The following is a 16,920-nucleotide window of genomic DNA, read 5'->3' as shown; positions in this document are numbered from 1 at the left end:
AGGGATCGAAATCCCTGATAGGTTTCTATAATGAGGTTAACGAGAAGTTGACGCTTCTCATAAATAAGACCATAATGACTCATGGGACAAGCTCACCCATAACTAAAGAGCTAAACTCTAAAAACAGAGCCACTGCTCTGCGGACCTTTATAACTGGGCTTAATCACCCATTAGATCAAATATTGTTTACCTTGGCACCGAAGGATTTGCCAAATGCGCTTGCCAAGGCTCAAGAGTTAAATGCCAATCAAATGAGGTCACAATTTGCTTTGCAATATTCGCAAAGCCACCCGCAGAAAAGTTTTAATTCATCTCCCCACAGACTTCCTTATAATAATCGGAGAAGTCAGGAGTTTCAGAATAATTTGAGGTACCCGCAGAAAAATAGTCCAATATTCGGCGACGATAAAAAAACCCGTCCAGAGCCAATGGATGTAGATCCATCCCTGCAAATTGAGAATAGGCCTAGTAATAGATATATGCCACAGGGAGTTAGAAACAATTTGCAAAACAACAATTTTAATAAAAGAGTTGGAGGTGCGCAAGTCAGTGCGCAACCACAGGAAAAAGTACAACGAGTAAATAATATTAATGAAGGCCATTTTTTAGGCCAAGAGTAAGCTTGCCATATATATATCTGTATGACCAAGCTATATAAAAAGATTTTGAAATTTTAGTGGATACAGGTGCAACATCTTGTTACATCAGGAAGGGAATTTATAGGAATCCAAAAGAATTGGATATTTATAAGAGGATAAAAACCATTAATGGTTATACAATAATAAGATTTTACCGTGAAATTCATCTGTTTGGTGTTAAGGAGATTTTTTACGAAATTGATAGCTTGGAGTCAGATCTCCTTATAGGTTATAATTTATTGCGGAAAGTCAACGCTTTAGTGGATCTGGAAAACCAGGAAGTTAATTGTTAATAGAATTGGGAAAATTTATGAATTTGGGGAAAGGAGTGCTATGAAGCACAGTTGTGAAAAAGAAAGTGAGGTTGATAAAGTGAACTTTGTGGAACAAAAATGTTCCACAGCGCCAGCCGACGGTAATACCGGCAATAGCACAGATAATATAAAAAATAGAACAAATGTGGAACAAAAATGTTCCACAGCGCCAGCCGATGGTAATACCGGCAATAGTACAGATAATATAAAAAATAAAACAAATGTGGAACAAGAACGTTCCACAGCGCCAGCTGAAGAATGTACCAGCAAAATTCCAAATAATAAAATAAGCCCAAAAGAGGGCAATATAAAAAATCTTCGTCAGAAGATAATTGATGTTATAAAAAAAGAACATGAAGATGTTGATTTGGATTTACCATTCAACACAGATGTCAGAGCAGAAATTCGCATGGATGAGGAAAGACCCATTTGGTCCAAACAATATCCATATCCAATGCCTGTTAATGGTTTTGTTAATGAAGAAGTCCAAAGTCTATTGCGGAAGGGGATTATAAGGGAAAGTAAGAGTCCATATAACTCTCCATGTTGGGTAGTTCCAAAAAAGGGAATTAATAAGGATGGAAGTCCTAAGCTACGCTTAGTGATTGATTTTAAAAAAATAAACGAAAAAACCATTCCGGATAGATATCCGATGCCGAATCCAGAGATCATACTTTCAAATTTGGGGGAATCAAAATATTTTTCAACGATAGATCTCGAATCTGGATTTCATCAAATATTAATGAGAGAAGAGGATATTGAAAAAACGGCTTTCTCTGTTAATAACGGGAAGTATGAGTATGTGCGGATGCCCTTTGGCCTTCGCAACGCGCCCAGCATATTCCAGCGGACTATGAATAATATTTTGCATGAATATATCGGGAAGTTTTGTCATGTCTATATTGATGACATTATAGTATATTCACGTAATTTGGAGGATCATTTGAAACATTTAGAATTGGTAATAGAAGTACTAAAAAAGGCCCATATGAAAATATCTCTAGAAAAGTCTAGGTTTATTGAACAAGAAGTTGAGTTTTTGGGATACATTGTATCTCATAAGGTCATTAAAACCGATCTAAAGAAAGTAGAAGCAATAAAAAATTATCCAATACCAAGAACTCTACGTCAGGTTAGAGGATTTTTAGGTTTAACGGGATATTATAGGAAATTTATAGAAGGTTACGCTAAAATAGCAAAACCAATTACAAAATATTTACAAGGGGAAAATGGTAAAATCTCCCAATTTAAATCAAAAAAAACTATTGTCAATCTAGACCAAGAGGCAATAGCTGCTTACGAAAAACTAAAGGGATTGTTGTGTCGGCAGATAGAATTGATACAACCAGATTTTACAAAAAAATTTGTTCTAACAACAGATGCATCAAATGTAGCCGTAGGAGCTGTGTTATCTCAAGAGGGGAGACCAGTGACTTTTATTTCAAAAACATTAACCACGACTGAAAAAAAACTATGCGACAAATGAAAAGGAATTATTTACCATTGTGTGGGCATTGAAGAATTTACGAAATTACCTTTATTCGGTGAGAGATTTGGAGATTCACACCGACCATCAACCATTATCATTTACAATTTCTGAAAGAAATCCAAATATCAAAATGAAAAGATGGAGGGCATTTATTGAGGAGTTTTCCCCAAAAATTATTTATAAACCAGGTGCAATAAATGTGGTTGCAGATGCTTTATCCCGGCAAATTTTAAATAATGTAACAGAGTCGGAAAATGATGAAAGTAACTCAAGCGACTCTTTAACTAATACACAACATTCTGCAGAAAGTAGTGATGAATGTCAAATTGCTGCAACAAAAAAACCATTAAATCATTTCAAACAGCAAATCCTTATTGATAAGGGTGCTAGAATTACAGCCTTAGAAGCCATATTTCCATTTAATAACAAACGCTTTTTGATCGAATATGATCAACCTGAAAATAATCCTTCGGTTTTGACAGAATATTTGAACCCAAAATTGGTTACCGCAATTTACTGCACACCAGAGGTGCTTTATGGAATTAAACATGTCTTAAGAGAAACTTACCCATCGACAAAATTTATGCATTCTAGATCTTTCCCTAATGATATTACTAATAGGGAGGACCAAGCGGCTATTATAGAACAAACTCATAATCGCGCACACCGCAATTATGGAGAAAACTTAAAACAAATCAAAGATCAGTACTATTGGCCCGAAATGTATAAGCAATTTAAACAATATTCAAGAAATTGCGAAGTATGTAACAGGAATAAATACGACAGGCATCCGAAAAAGATTCCAATTGGGGAAGTTCCAATACCGGAAAGAGAGGGAGAACAAGTTCATATTGATATTTTTTATGCTCAACATTTGAAATTTATTACTTGCATTGATGCATATTCTAAATATTTGGTAGTAAAGCAAATTGAAGATAAAATTAATTTGGAGGAAAAAGTAATGGAAGTTATCCAAAGTTTTCCTGAGTTAAAGGAAATAACGGTTGATAATGAACCTGGGTTTATTACAATGCAGTTTAAATCTTTAATGCAAAGATTAGGAATAAGAATTATTTTTTGTAGTCCAGGTCATAGCACAACTAATGGACAAGTTGAAAGAGTGCATTCGACCGTAATAGAAATCGCGCGTTGCATTAAACACGAATATAATTTAATAAGTTTTGCTGAGTCGATATATCGTGCTGTGCATCAATACAATAAAACGATTCACTCAGTAATAGAAGAAAAACCATTTCAAATACTTTTTAATAAAGTGCCACTTGATGCAGTTCGGTCAAAGCTTTTGACTGCGCAAAATAAAATGTTAGATAGGGAAAATAGAAACAGGGTTAGTAAAACATACCAACGTGGCGATGTTATATATGAAAAGATTATAGGGGAGAGAAATAAGCTAAAACCTAGATTTAAAAAGCAAGTAGTAAAGGAAGATTTAGGAAATAAAGTTAGAATCAATTATAGGAATAGAATAGTACATAAAGATAACATTAAATCTTAACTTTAATTACAGGAAATGGAGTTAATCATATTTCTGGCATTAATTACTATAGTAGGGACGGATATAATCGATTATACAAGAGAAGATTATGTATTAATAGAAGATGGAGACGTAGCATTATACAACGACTTTGGTGACCTTTTCCATGTTACAAATTTAACTTATTTTTCCGAAATATTACTACTAGATCAGGAGGATTACAACAAAAATTTTGGTTATGATAATGTTAGGGAAATTGACATACGTGACGAGTTTCATATCAATATGGACCCAGAAATAGAGCTAATACAGACGTTGTTAGGGCAATTAAAAAAAACGGAGAGACGTTTAAAAAGAGGAATTAATGAATTAGGGACTTTATGGAAGTGGATAGCCGGTACCCCGGATCACGACGATTTAGTTTTGGTAAATAATAAATTAAACGAGTTAATTTTAAATAACAATAAACAATTTATGAAAAATTCAGAAGTATTTAAAGTTATTTCTCAATTATCAGAGACAATAAAAAACGCAAATAAAAATGATCATGCTACACAACTAAGGAAACGTAGGAATAAATTTTTACTAAATGAATTACAGAATATTATTCATACAATAACTTTAGGAAAATTAGGAATTTTGAATCCAGCAATTTTACATTTAGATGAAATTAGAGACATTATTGCAAACGAACATGGACGATTGAGTGTGACAGATTTAATAGATATTTCTAATTTTAAAATATTACAGAATAAAGATTTAATAGTTATTTATATTAGGTATCCAAAAATTTTTTTAGATTGTAAATTTTAAGAAGTAAGAGCAATAGCTAAGCAAGATGGTAAGTTACTTATCGAAAAAGAGATTGCAAAATGTGAGAGTCAATATGTTAATTGTAAGAAAGAAATAGTGAATGTATATTGTGAAATAAAATCTTCAAATTCTTGTTTAGTGGATATTTTGTTAGGAAAATCGACTAGATGTATAAAAATTAAAGAGAGGAATAAAGAAATTGATGTAATAAAAGATGGTGTTATTTTAGTTTCAGGAAATCATACTGTTGACAATCATAATGTAAATGGAATTTATCTCGTAACTTTTAAAAATCAGTCAAAAATTGACAATGTAACTTATGAGAACACAGATGCAAAAATATGGAAATATGTAAAAAATAATAAATTCAGTAACTCTGAAATTGTTAAATATATAGAATCTGAAGACTTAAATTTAAAATTTGAAAATATAAGCTTTATTGATGTCATAAAAGGTGAAATAAAATCAAAACCCATATTTTGGATAGGTTTAATAATAGTAACAGTTATATTTATGATAATAGTATTAGTCAAAGCTGCTAATCAATACAAAATATTTAAGCAAAGAAAACAAACTGAAATTAATGAAAAGATATTTAAAAACTTGAGTTCTCGAATTGAAATATTAACTAATTCACTGAATGAAACAGGGACGTTTCATCTGAAGAAAGGGGGGAGTTAAGGAACATGACTCCACTCAAATCAGGTGGCAAATATAAACAAATTGTTTAAACATTGCTATTTGATTTATTTACAGAATCTGTTGTAACATTCCATTCCCACATACTGACATTGCGTTAGCCAGCTGATGCAATGCCAGGAGTAAAATTACTAAGGTATCGTATTAAGATAAACATCCTATTCAATATTCCTATTGTAAACTATTTGTAAGTTATAAATAAGAGTAAAATGTAAAGCTTAGTCAGTTTTTGAGCAGCATTGAAATAAAATGCAAGAGTTTTTTAAAAACTCAATTAACCCAACATAAACTTTAATTTGTATGCATAACCCATTTCCTATGTACTTATTTTTAGTTATTAGTATTAAGATATTTATGAATGTATAGGTTAAGCAAATTACTATAAAGGACGAGAAATTAATTAATAAAGCAAGATTTAATGTTGGACAAACAAAGTCTTCACTTCTTTTATTTTAGTACTTTTCACCTCGTTTTCTGCCGCATGTGATATAGTTTTGAGCTTGAGTGAGTTTGGGATGATTGCCGTAGACTGCCGTAAACATATCCCTGAATGCCGGCCAGACTTCGTATCCGCCGTGGAATATTTCAGTATCGCAGGGTGGTGCTTTGAGGTATACTTGTGATGAGTTAGAAGTATTTGGTGGATTTAGGGGCTGAGACGTCTGAGGCGAGGGTCACAGTAGTTGTATGGCGTCCATAATTTGTGAAATGCAAATTTCATAGCTTTTAGAGCACCTTTGGTATTTTTCTCTACTGAATCGGAGGACTCCTGATGGGATGGAGGAAGGGATACATTTTTGTAGGCATCTACGAGTGATTCCCACAGTCGCTCGAGTTGCTGAGTTTTTACCTTAAGAAGGGACTCAGTTTGGTCAGCTATCAGGGTTGCTGACCACTTTCAGTAAAAGGCCTCTAGTCTATTGCTTTCGAAAATGAAAGTATCGAGACTTGTATCGGGTTGACCTGCGTCAAGAGTATCATTTGCTTTTTTGCTCATATTGGTTTTGTTCAGGGTAAACAGGTGTTAATTAAAAATTTATAATATGGGATCCCAAATGATTTGTTAAATTTAAAGCAGTGCTGAGTGGGGTAGTAGTATGTAAATTAACAAGACACTTTAATTATACTATGCTGGAAACATAATCTTAGTCTAAATTATTTTCCGGCTTATAAATTTTGTGACACACTCTAATGCTTGTACACAGGAACGGGAATTGACGGCAAGATGAGAAAATGAGTAAATATGTAGCTGGTTCTTATTTATATGTATTTATGTGTGTGCCAGTACTGTATTTATATTAGGGTGGGTAGTTGTTATTTTTTCGGAAAAAATAAGTAGGCGGAATATTTTTCAGTTGTGCAAATATTTTTAAATATTATTTAGTTAAAGTCGGCGCGTATAATTAACCTTGGAGTTTTATTAATACACCCTACTGACGGTGTTTTGTTTTACTAATTTCTTTACTGCCTTATCGTGTCTAAGTGCAGTTAACGGCTTTATATGTATAAAATATGTAATATGAGTGCCGGTTTTGAGGACAATAAGGGGTGGAGTTAAATTTTTTGTATATATATGTATGTATATTTCTAATATATAAACTGGCACAAGTGGGAGACTCGGGAAAAATACCAATATTTGGGAAGCTTGCGGTTACATTTTGTTTATTTGTTGGGATTAAGATACTCAATACAGTACGCTTATGTCCGTGAGACAGCAATTGATAACGAGGAAAGGAATGTGCCAGTGGGCATGGAATGTTAATACGCCGTGGGGTATATAGGGTTGGATTTTATATAAGGTGCCACGATTTTCAAACTTTTGTTGATTAGGGGTAGAGGGGGTCCCAAAAATCACCAAAATGGGATCCGCAGCTCAAGGAAATTCTTAGTTTATGAAATATAAGCTTTTTAATTTCCAAATTTAGTAAAATTTCAACTTAAGTCCTGCACTTAAAATTCGGGTCGCACATGTCGATAGCAGTATCGAAAGACGCGTGTTTGCGTCAAGATTCAGAATCCGAAAGCAGAAACTATATTTTTTATCTCGTTTAAAAGTTATTCGCGGAAAACCCGTCGGTACTATTGTCGCTTTTTTCGTTGTTACAATTAAACAAACGAAAACATATGAAGGTGGTGAATAGTGTTGCCAGCTCCGCAACAATGTCTTTTTATGTTGGTAGAACATTATAAGATAGGGGCACGTCGGCATAAATGCAAACAAACATACACTATCAATGTATTTAGTTTTTGTAAAACTCTTTGAATAATTTGTAGTCTAATATTATTTGGGGTGTTGACATTGCTCGGGTTTATAATCAGATTCAGTTGTATGCGTAAAACTACTTGCAATTAATTGATTCACTCACTGTATTGACCAATGAAATGTCACTAAAAATGAACTTCTCTTCCTTTCTCTTCTCTTCTTTTCTCTTCTCTTCTGCAGAAGGGTGTACTACGCAGAAGGACATGACCGTGGCGGTAGCCACGGTTATACCACACACCCGGACTTGGCATGGCGTAGCCCAGGGTTTTTTTCTATAAGCGCGGCCGAAGACCGCCTATGCAGAAAGGTGTTCTACGCAGAATTACTGTGCATGGCGCAGCCGGTGTTGGATCGGCTAACATAACAATAAACATAAGTGTTAGAAAGTAATATCAGCTCGTTCACTAATGCAAAAAAGAGTTTTTCAAATTTTTGGTAAATAAAGACTAGAAAATTTAAAGATATATATACATCAGATGAAAGGTATTTCTATAAGTTTTTTTCGATTGTTTAATTTTTGAAATACATCCACTAGTTTCGGAGATATTTTGATTTGAAAAATTCATATTTTCGCCTTTTGACATGGAATTACCCCCAAACCTTTCATTTGCACCAAAAAAGAGATATACAGTTGAAATCAGCATAAAAATCTGTATAAAGTTCGATTTTTTTATTTTTGACAAATGTATATATTCTGCCCTTGTTCCAATTAAGTACATTAATTTCAAAGTATTCAGATAATTACAAAAACAAAATACATTGATAGTGTATGTTTGTTTGCATTTTTGTCGACGTGCCACACCTTATAATGTTTTACTAAGATAAAAAGATATTGTTGCGGAGCTGGCAATACTATTCACAACCTTCATATGTTTTCGTTTGTTTAATTGCAACAACGAAAAAAGAGACAATAGTACCGACGGGTTTTCCGCGAATAACTTTTAAACGAGATAAAAAATATAATTTCTGCTTTCGGATTCTGAATCTTGAAGAAAATACGCGTCTTTTCTTACCGCTATCGATATGTGCGACCCGAATTTTAAGTGCAGGACTTAAGTTGAAATTTTACTAAATTTGGAAATTAAAAAGCTTATATTTCATAAACTAAGAGTTTTTTTTTATTATTTATTTTTTTAAGAGTTTCCTAGAGTTGCGGATGATAATTTTGTGATTTTTAGGACCCCCGCCATCCCTCGAAAAAAAAAGTTGGAAAATCGTGGCACTTATTCAAAATATTCCCCGGTATATACGTGATGGGATTTGAGTTTGTATGTATATATGTATATTAGTAGCGGTTTGTTTCCAAAGATTTTTTGTGAACAAGAGTATTTTGAGAAAATGAAATATCGGTAAGTATATGTAGGATATATACTGTTACCCTTTGGAGGAGAATTAAAGTTCACTAACTTTAATTAAAGACCGCTACTTATATACTTATTAAAGTCTGCTGTTACTAGGGCTTTTTGCTTTTTTGGGACTGTACATTGCTGAGTGTTGTTGTTGCTGTTGTGGAAGGGAAGATTTCGTGCTGTTTTTTTCTTTTTTCTTATTAACTTTAATTTTCAGGTTTGCCGATCACCTCTTTTCTAACTTTTGATTTTTCTTTTCAACAATTTATTCGTTTCTTTGTAGGTTTTTCCGGAGCGCCACACTTATGTAAACCTTTCTTTTCTTTTTCAGGTTTTTTTGTTTTTTTTTTTGGACCACCCTAATTCTTTTCTTTTTCCGATATTTCGAACACCGCATTTATATTAACCTCTTTTATTTTTTTCAGGTTTTTTTTTGTCACGGTTCTGGTGCACCACTTTTGCAGGTCTACTGCTCGTGGTAAAAAAATATTTATTCGTTATTTTATTTTTCACTGCCTTTCAAAAATTTAGACCGCTCTTCCTTTTCGCAGGAATCTTTACGGTGAGTAAATATTTTCTTCGAAAGTAAGCTGATATTTTTCTCCACACGTAAGTATAATTTTTTTTCTCAGAGGTAAGGCCAGGTAAGTATAAGTATGCTCTTTTATTATATCCACAGTATATTTTAGATAAATTTAACCTTTTTCCGTTTTTTGGATTTTCTATTGTTATATTTTTGTTGCAAACCCTATTATGCACTATTTATATATGTATGATTATATGTAACTCTGGTCCAAAAACCTTTTTTTTCACTTCCATAAAAAAAAATTTTCTCAATTATATTGTTTCTCGGTTTTTTCCAATTGTAAATTTTTTCACTTTGTTAATTTTGTTTTTCGCACCACTCTATTTATATGTAGGTACTCTTTTGCGGTTTTTCTTTTGGCATGCACAACATTTTTTTAATTTAGATTATGCACTTTTAATTTTCTTCGTTCTAAAAATGTTTCTCAATTATACTTCTTTTTGCTTCTTAATTTTCACTTGTGTATACTGTAAGCCTTTTGGTAATTCTTTTTTTATGTTTTTTGTATGGGCACAGCAGGCTTTAGAAAGTTTTGTTGATTACTGTATTTTTTTTTTTTTTTTTTTAACAAAAATGTTTTCTTAGTTCAGCCTAATGAGCGGTATTTTTGTATGTACATATGTGTGTGATTAGATGAATGTTTCACTGCACTCTTTTCTTTTTAAGTTTTTACTTTATTTTCACAATTTTAAAAGGTTAACGCGTCGCGAAAGCCGATATAATTATGTTTAATTTCTTACTTAAATTTTGAGTATTTCTTAGGTCACTGTTTCACTTGTATGGCTCCAAAAGGACCATGTATAAATTTGCACTATGTGGGGTATGTTCCCAAGGGTGTTAAGAACGCTCTCTCACTAGACAGAGTTGCTTAGTAAACTTTTGTACGCTAATTTTTGACCTTTTGCAGTTTTATGCAAAAACACCTAATTCAACATTTTTTTTGTTGCCACTACGGGCATAAATTTCGCTTAAATACGTACAAGTACGTTACACACGTCGGTGGGTAACTGCAGCTTTAGTATACGCAAATATTATCGAAAAGTAAGATGTTCCAGGGACGAAAAATCGTGTGAAGCAAGCTTCACAAAATTCTAGTAGGTCACATTCACCACTTACCACAGCAGAATTTGTTAAACTACCACTTTCTGTATTTGTTATTTAACATTTTTTTGTACACTTCTTATTCAGCTAATGTGTTCATAATTTTAACTTTTACTTTCTAAAACTCCAATCAGTGTATTTGTGCGCTTAAATTATGTTAAAAATTGTGTTAAAGTTTTTGGTGTGTTAAAAGTGACCTACTAGAATTTTGTGAAGCTCCGCTGCTTTCCACCGAAGTTTGCGCCTGCAACATCTTTACTTTTCGAAAATCTTTGGTATACGCAAACGCGTAGCTAGCACGACAGCATAATTAGTTATTTATTTAGTATAATTTCAATGCTTGTATAGGGGGCACGTGTCACACGTACTCTTTGGAACTCTATTTTACTAGGCGACCATCGAAATCAAGCTACACGTATATGATCGCTCTGCAGGTGCTAAGCTCACACCCACCCAGTGCACGGACTTTAGCACTTTATTGGTAGATCTACCAACTTTTTGGCCCATTTTCCTTTTCTACCACTTCTATCTCCAAAGCCAAAAAATTTAACAACATTTCAATATATTCGCTTTGGAACTTCGATCATTAAGTAAACGTATTTAATTGCCGAGCACACCCAAATAACATTAGGAGGTGACACTAACCACACCAATCAATTTTGAAAAAATTGTGCACAAATACAAACAATAAATACATTTTTTTATGAAATAAGCACGCAAATATTTTCTTGCGCTATTTTCATCAGTTTTTTGTGAATAATTTTGAACGAAAATAAAAAAAAGTTTTAAGTAAACGATAACATTCCGGAGTTATTTTTTGGCAGATTATTTTGTGGCGGTATTTTTGGTACATTGGAAAATTGTTGTTGTAATTAGACGTTTCGGTCAATTTTCGTCAGTATTTCAAGCTCGAAATACAGGGAAAAAAAGTATTATATAGGCATAAGTTATGTATATAGATGCATGTATATACATGTATTTTTTTGTTTTGTATAAACTGTAGCTATTGTTTTCTTGAAGAAAAAATCTACCAACTTCTACCATTATTTTTTACCAACAATCCCTTTTGGCAGGGTCGAAATAGTTATAATATCAGCCAGTATATTAAATTTCTCTCATTATTCTCATCATAATGAAAGTAAAAAAAAAAAAAAACAATAAATGAAGGTCGCGATAATCTCCGAAGAGATTCAAGAGAAAGAGAAGTTTTCACTGAGAGCTTTTCATGGCAGAAATACACTCCGAGTGCTTGCCAAACACCGCCGAGGGGCCACCCCGATCAGAAAATTTTTCTTATAAACCCAGGATCTTCTTTGGCAAAATTTTGGGTAAATTAAAGAGTATATAGTCTCGAAGTTCTCGCAGTAAACAGAAACATTTAGCCTGGTCACATGAAATCTATCTCTCCGATAATCGGTTTATGAAGAAACATTACCCCGAGCAATGTTCTTGTATTCTCTAAAGTTGGAAAACTAATAGAAATAATAAGAAGTCTATTTCTCTATGACGGAATATGAGGACTTGATTCCCAGTTAAGACCTCGTTATACGAACATCAGGATCTGCTTATGTACCGGCTCAATTCGATCTATTTGATTTTTATATCCCGGAGACCAAACATACGAACAATACTCAAGCATTACAATAATGTATAAAGGGTCTTACTTAGATAAGGATCATCAAATTCTTTAGACCATCTTTTAATAAATCCGAGTACACCCGAGGCTTTGTTTATGATAGATGAAATATGTAAGTTAAAGGACAATAGTCCTTGATTATTAAAAAAATTAATTTGTTGGGGCAACTTGCCCAATGAACAACACTACACAACACAAGTTTAAAATAATAATCGTTAAGTATATTGAATGTACTTCAATTTATAATTAAACGTAAAGATAATTATCACTAAATGCTATTCCGTCCCGAGCTCGACTGCTCGCTCTGCCGCAACTGCTCCCCTACCCAGCATAAATCTAGTGACTGAAAATGGCGACCAACAACAAAATATCCCACATTGTTCCACAAATGTTAGTATGACAGAATGAGATGGCCTAATTGAAATGTCCGATCCATATATGCTTGCCTTTCTTACATGCAATGTACCCTCAAATACGTCACAAAAATTTTTTGCGAATCCGCCATTTGTTGTTTTCAGCTTGAAACCACAAGCGCAGCAACAGCAGAGTAATAAAAATTGATTTACAAATAATTTCGGATATAATAAAAACTAAATTTAAATTAAGTGTTGTGTGCGCTACGGTATTTGCATTTTATATTAATAATACATTTATATTTTCCACAAAGGAACCAAAATCAAGTAAGTTTTAATGCGATATGGGAAAAGCCCTTTTCTGGGAAATCTAATATCGTTTTCCCATATCGCTACACATCTATTCATTCATTTTCATTACTGGTGCTACAAAATCTGCATCGTTCAATCTGTTATATTGTAGGATTTGCTTTAATATAATTTGAATTAATAAAAAACTATTATTTATAGGATATAGAAAATTTGTCCCCATTATCGTCAGAGGTAATTTCGCGTCAGGCAACAATCAATATTGGCAGGATTGGACACGGTAAGTCCACTGTTGTGAAAGCTATTTCCGGAGTTCAAACGAAAAGCCATTTTTTATGCAATGCCACGACAGCAGCAGCAACAACCTATCTGTCAATGCCACAACAGTCGGGCCATCCACCACAAACTCGTCCACCTGGTTGCCCTCCACAACCTTAACATCCAGGCTATCCTCTACAACAACCAAGTGCACCAGGTGGTTACATGGTTCAAATGATGCCACCAACACAACCTGGACAGGCGCCAATGCCCAGTCAGCTACCCATGCCGGGTCAACCCCCAATACCCGGACGTCATGGTTAAAATGTATGCTAATACAACTAATATATTTCAAATATTACTGATGATTATTTTTGTATTATTTTCTTTAGCAACCACCTGCACCTGGTACTGGTATATATCAACAGCCGCAACAATAGCCCAACGCCGTTTAAATCCCGATCAGATGCCTAATCCGATAAGCTTTATCGTTGAAAATTAAAATAGCACTGGTGGTGCTTTTATTACTAATGAACAGGGTTTATTACCACCATTGGTGACCACAAAATATGTGGTATAAGATCAGGGTAACTCCTCCTCACGTTACATTAGGTATTGATATTCGAAATTAATTTTTTGTTTGGCAATTACATTGATCTTTCTCGTTTGCAGGCCTTTTCTTATTGCATACCTGCAACAGCTGATTTATTAAAAACAACAGCTTTGTCCTTTACACTTACCATCTCACCAATGGCACGCACGGTTAGGGTGAATATGAGCCACCCATTGTAAATTTTGGTGAAATGGGTCCAATTAGATGTAATCGTTGCAAGGCTAATATGCAATTTGTAGATGCTGGTCGTCGTTTCCAATGTCTAATGTGTAAAGTAACAACAGATGGTAAAAAAACTCTATCACTTTTACTTGTGTTCATTGATCCATATTTTTTCTCAACAGTGTCAACTGAATATTTCCAACATTTGGGCCACACCGGACAGCGTGTCGATAAATATGAACGTCCTGAAGTTGTATTTGGTACATGAGTTTTTGTGTAAAAAATATTTGGGTACCGATAGGTCTCATCAAGGTAGAACCTCAACTCATATCCAACATCAATGCCTCGCATTCAATTGTGGACGCTGTACGCACTACATTGGGTTCACACAATATGGACAAACATATTGTTGATTCCAGTGGTAGGGCCACAGTTTCAAATGCTGGGGCAACCATTATGAAACTATTGGATATTGTGCATCCAGCCGTAAAACTCTAGTCGACATTGCCAAATCTCAAAATGCTGAGGTAAGTTTTTTGTTATATTAGAATGTGTAGAATAAAAATGTTTCTCTTATCAGGTCGGCGATGGCACCACTTCAATAGTACTTTAAGCATGTGAAATCTTAAAACAAGTTAAGCCATATGTTGAGGAAGGCGTGCATGCACGTATCATCATTAAAGCTATACGCAAAGCATTACAATTATGCGTGACCAAAATATGACATGGCTGAACATGTCGAAGCGCCAATCAAAGGAACAACAACGTGCTTTATTGGAAAAATGCACTGCCACAGCAATGTCCTCCAAACTTATTCATCAACAAAAAGATTTCTTTTCTAAAATGGTTGAGGACGCTGTACTTTTCTTTGGTGGATCCAACGTCAAACAAAAAATATAAAATCGCAATTTAAAATATAGAATTTGAATTCAAGGCTGAGCGTGACAATGCTGAAGTACGTATTGATAATGTTCAAGAGTATCAGAAAATTGTTGATGCTGAATGGCGTATTCTGTACAATAAACTAGCCAAGTACGACGCCAATGTTATGTTATCCAAACTACCAATTGGTGATGTTGGTACACAGTATTTTGCAGATCGTGAAATGTTCTGTTAGTGTACCAGAAGAAGATTTTAAACGTACAATGAAAGCTTGTGGTGGTGCTGTTATGACTACAGCTAATGACATTAATTCAAGTGTTTTGGGTCAATGTGATTACTTTGAAGAACATCAAGTTGGTGGTAAACATTTCAACATTTTCCAAGGTTTGATAGTGGTTTTGACATTAATTTTATTTTTATAGTTTATAATTATTTAAAGGTTGCGTTAATGCCAGAACATGTACATTGATTTTACGTGGCAGTGCCGAACAATTTTTGGAAGAAACTGAGATTCGTTACATGATGGTACAATGATTGTGCAGCGTACAATTAAACATGATTATATTGTTGCTGGTAAGTCAAAATACAACTTGAAAAAAATGTCTAATCTTAAATTGTTAAGTAATATTATGAAAAGATTGTGTCCAACTACGGAAGAAAAAACTATAAAATTTGTGTCAGTGAAATGATAATTATTGCTTTTGGTTGTTAGTTTTGAGGCATCGTCTTCGAGTGCCTTCTGATGTTGTTGTTGTAGCAGTGCTTCGCCCCATCCAATAGGTCTGACCAATCACAAATTGTCATCAATGTCCTCCAACGGGAGTCCGAGGAAACTTGCTGTTTCAACAGGGGTGGACCATAAAGAGAGGGGTGTTAGAGGAGTTGCTCCACATTACAATCGAAGAGATGGTTAGTGTCATGTGGGGACACATTGCAAGCAGGGACATTTTGTATGTCAGGGTAGATTCTGGATAGGTAAGAGTTTAACCTGTTACAGTATCCAGATCGAAGTTGGAATAGAGAGACTCGCGCTTCCCTAGGGAGCGTGCGTTCATGCTCTGCAATTTTATGTTATTTTTCTTTGAGTACTGAATTCACTGGGCAATTCCTGACATAGGGGTCCGACGCCTGTTTATGGAGTTCACCAAAGACCTGCTTATGTTTTTTGGCTTCATACGGCTGTATTCTCAGGTGCCGTATTTCCTCATAGTACTTACAGGGTGAGTCCTTAAGACCCTGGGCGGTGTTGGCTCATCAATCAGATGTCTGTTGGGATGCCCAGGTTCCTGGGTATTCAACAGAAAGTGTTCGGTTAGCATTTCATTTCTTTCACTTATTGGGAATATTCTCGCCTCATTATGTAGATGGTGTTCTGGGGACATAAGGAGACAACCCGTGGCGGTTCTGAGGGCAGTATTTTGGCAGGCCTGTAGCTTCTTCCAGCGGGTAATCCTTAGGCTTGGCGACAATATGGTGTAGGAAACAACAGTGACTCCTTCTGGTGGTGAAGATAGCTATTGATTTGTACAATTTAAACACAAGTAGGGATATGACACCGGTTTGAATGTGAGTTTTTTTGAAGTTATTGCAAAAAGCGTTGAATATTTTTAATATCTTACGAGGTACCTTTGTAAATGTTTCTGAGAATGAAGAATGAGACCTATTCAAACTAAATTTTCACCAGGACAATGCCGCTGAGACTTTGCTATACTTTACCATACAATACTTTACCCCTTTTTAGCACAACTACCATTTTTGATTTTATTAAATTTTAAAAATGTTTCTTCCTCTACAGTTCAGCATATCTTTTGCCAACACAGGTTGGCGATGTGTTTGCGCAGGACCGTGCCTTCGCTACTTTATAATGAATGTCAATTCCCATCACTGGATATTGCGGCGCGAGATTGACCAACAAGACGATGCCACGACACCTTTGAGTATTCTTGATCTGAAAATTAAT

The 16,920-nt window shown here is 34.4% G+C and overlaps 1 pseudogene; it reads left to right on the top strand.

The window, feature by feature from the left end:
• Positions 1-14,124: 14,124 nt before the first annotated feature.
• Positions 14,125-15,824, top strand: LOC137238568 (T-complex protein 1 subunit eta-like; annotated as a pseudogene).
• Positions 15,825-16,920: the final 1,096 nt, after the last annotated feature.

This window comes from Eurosta solidaginis, chromosome 1, assembly GCF_040869045.1.
Source record: "Eurosta solidaginis isolate ZX-2024a chromosome 1, ASM4086904v1, whole genome shotgun sequence".
NCBI lineage: Eukaryota > Metazoa > Arthropoda > Insecta > Diptera > Tephritidae > Eurosta > Eurosta solidaginis.
This window is presented reverse-complemented; position numbering and strand designations above follow the sequence as displayed.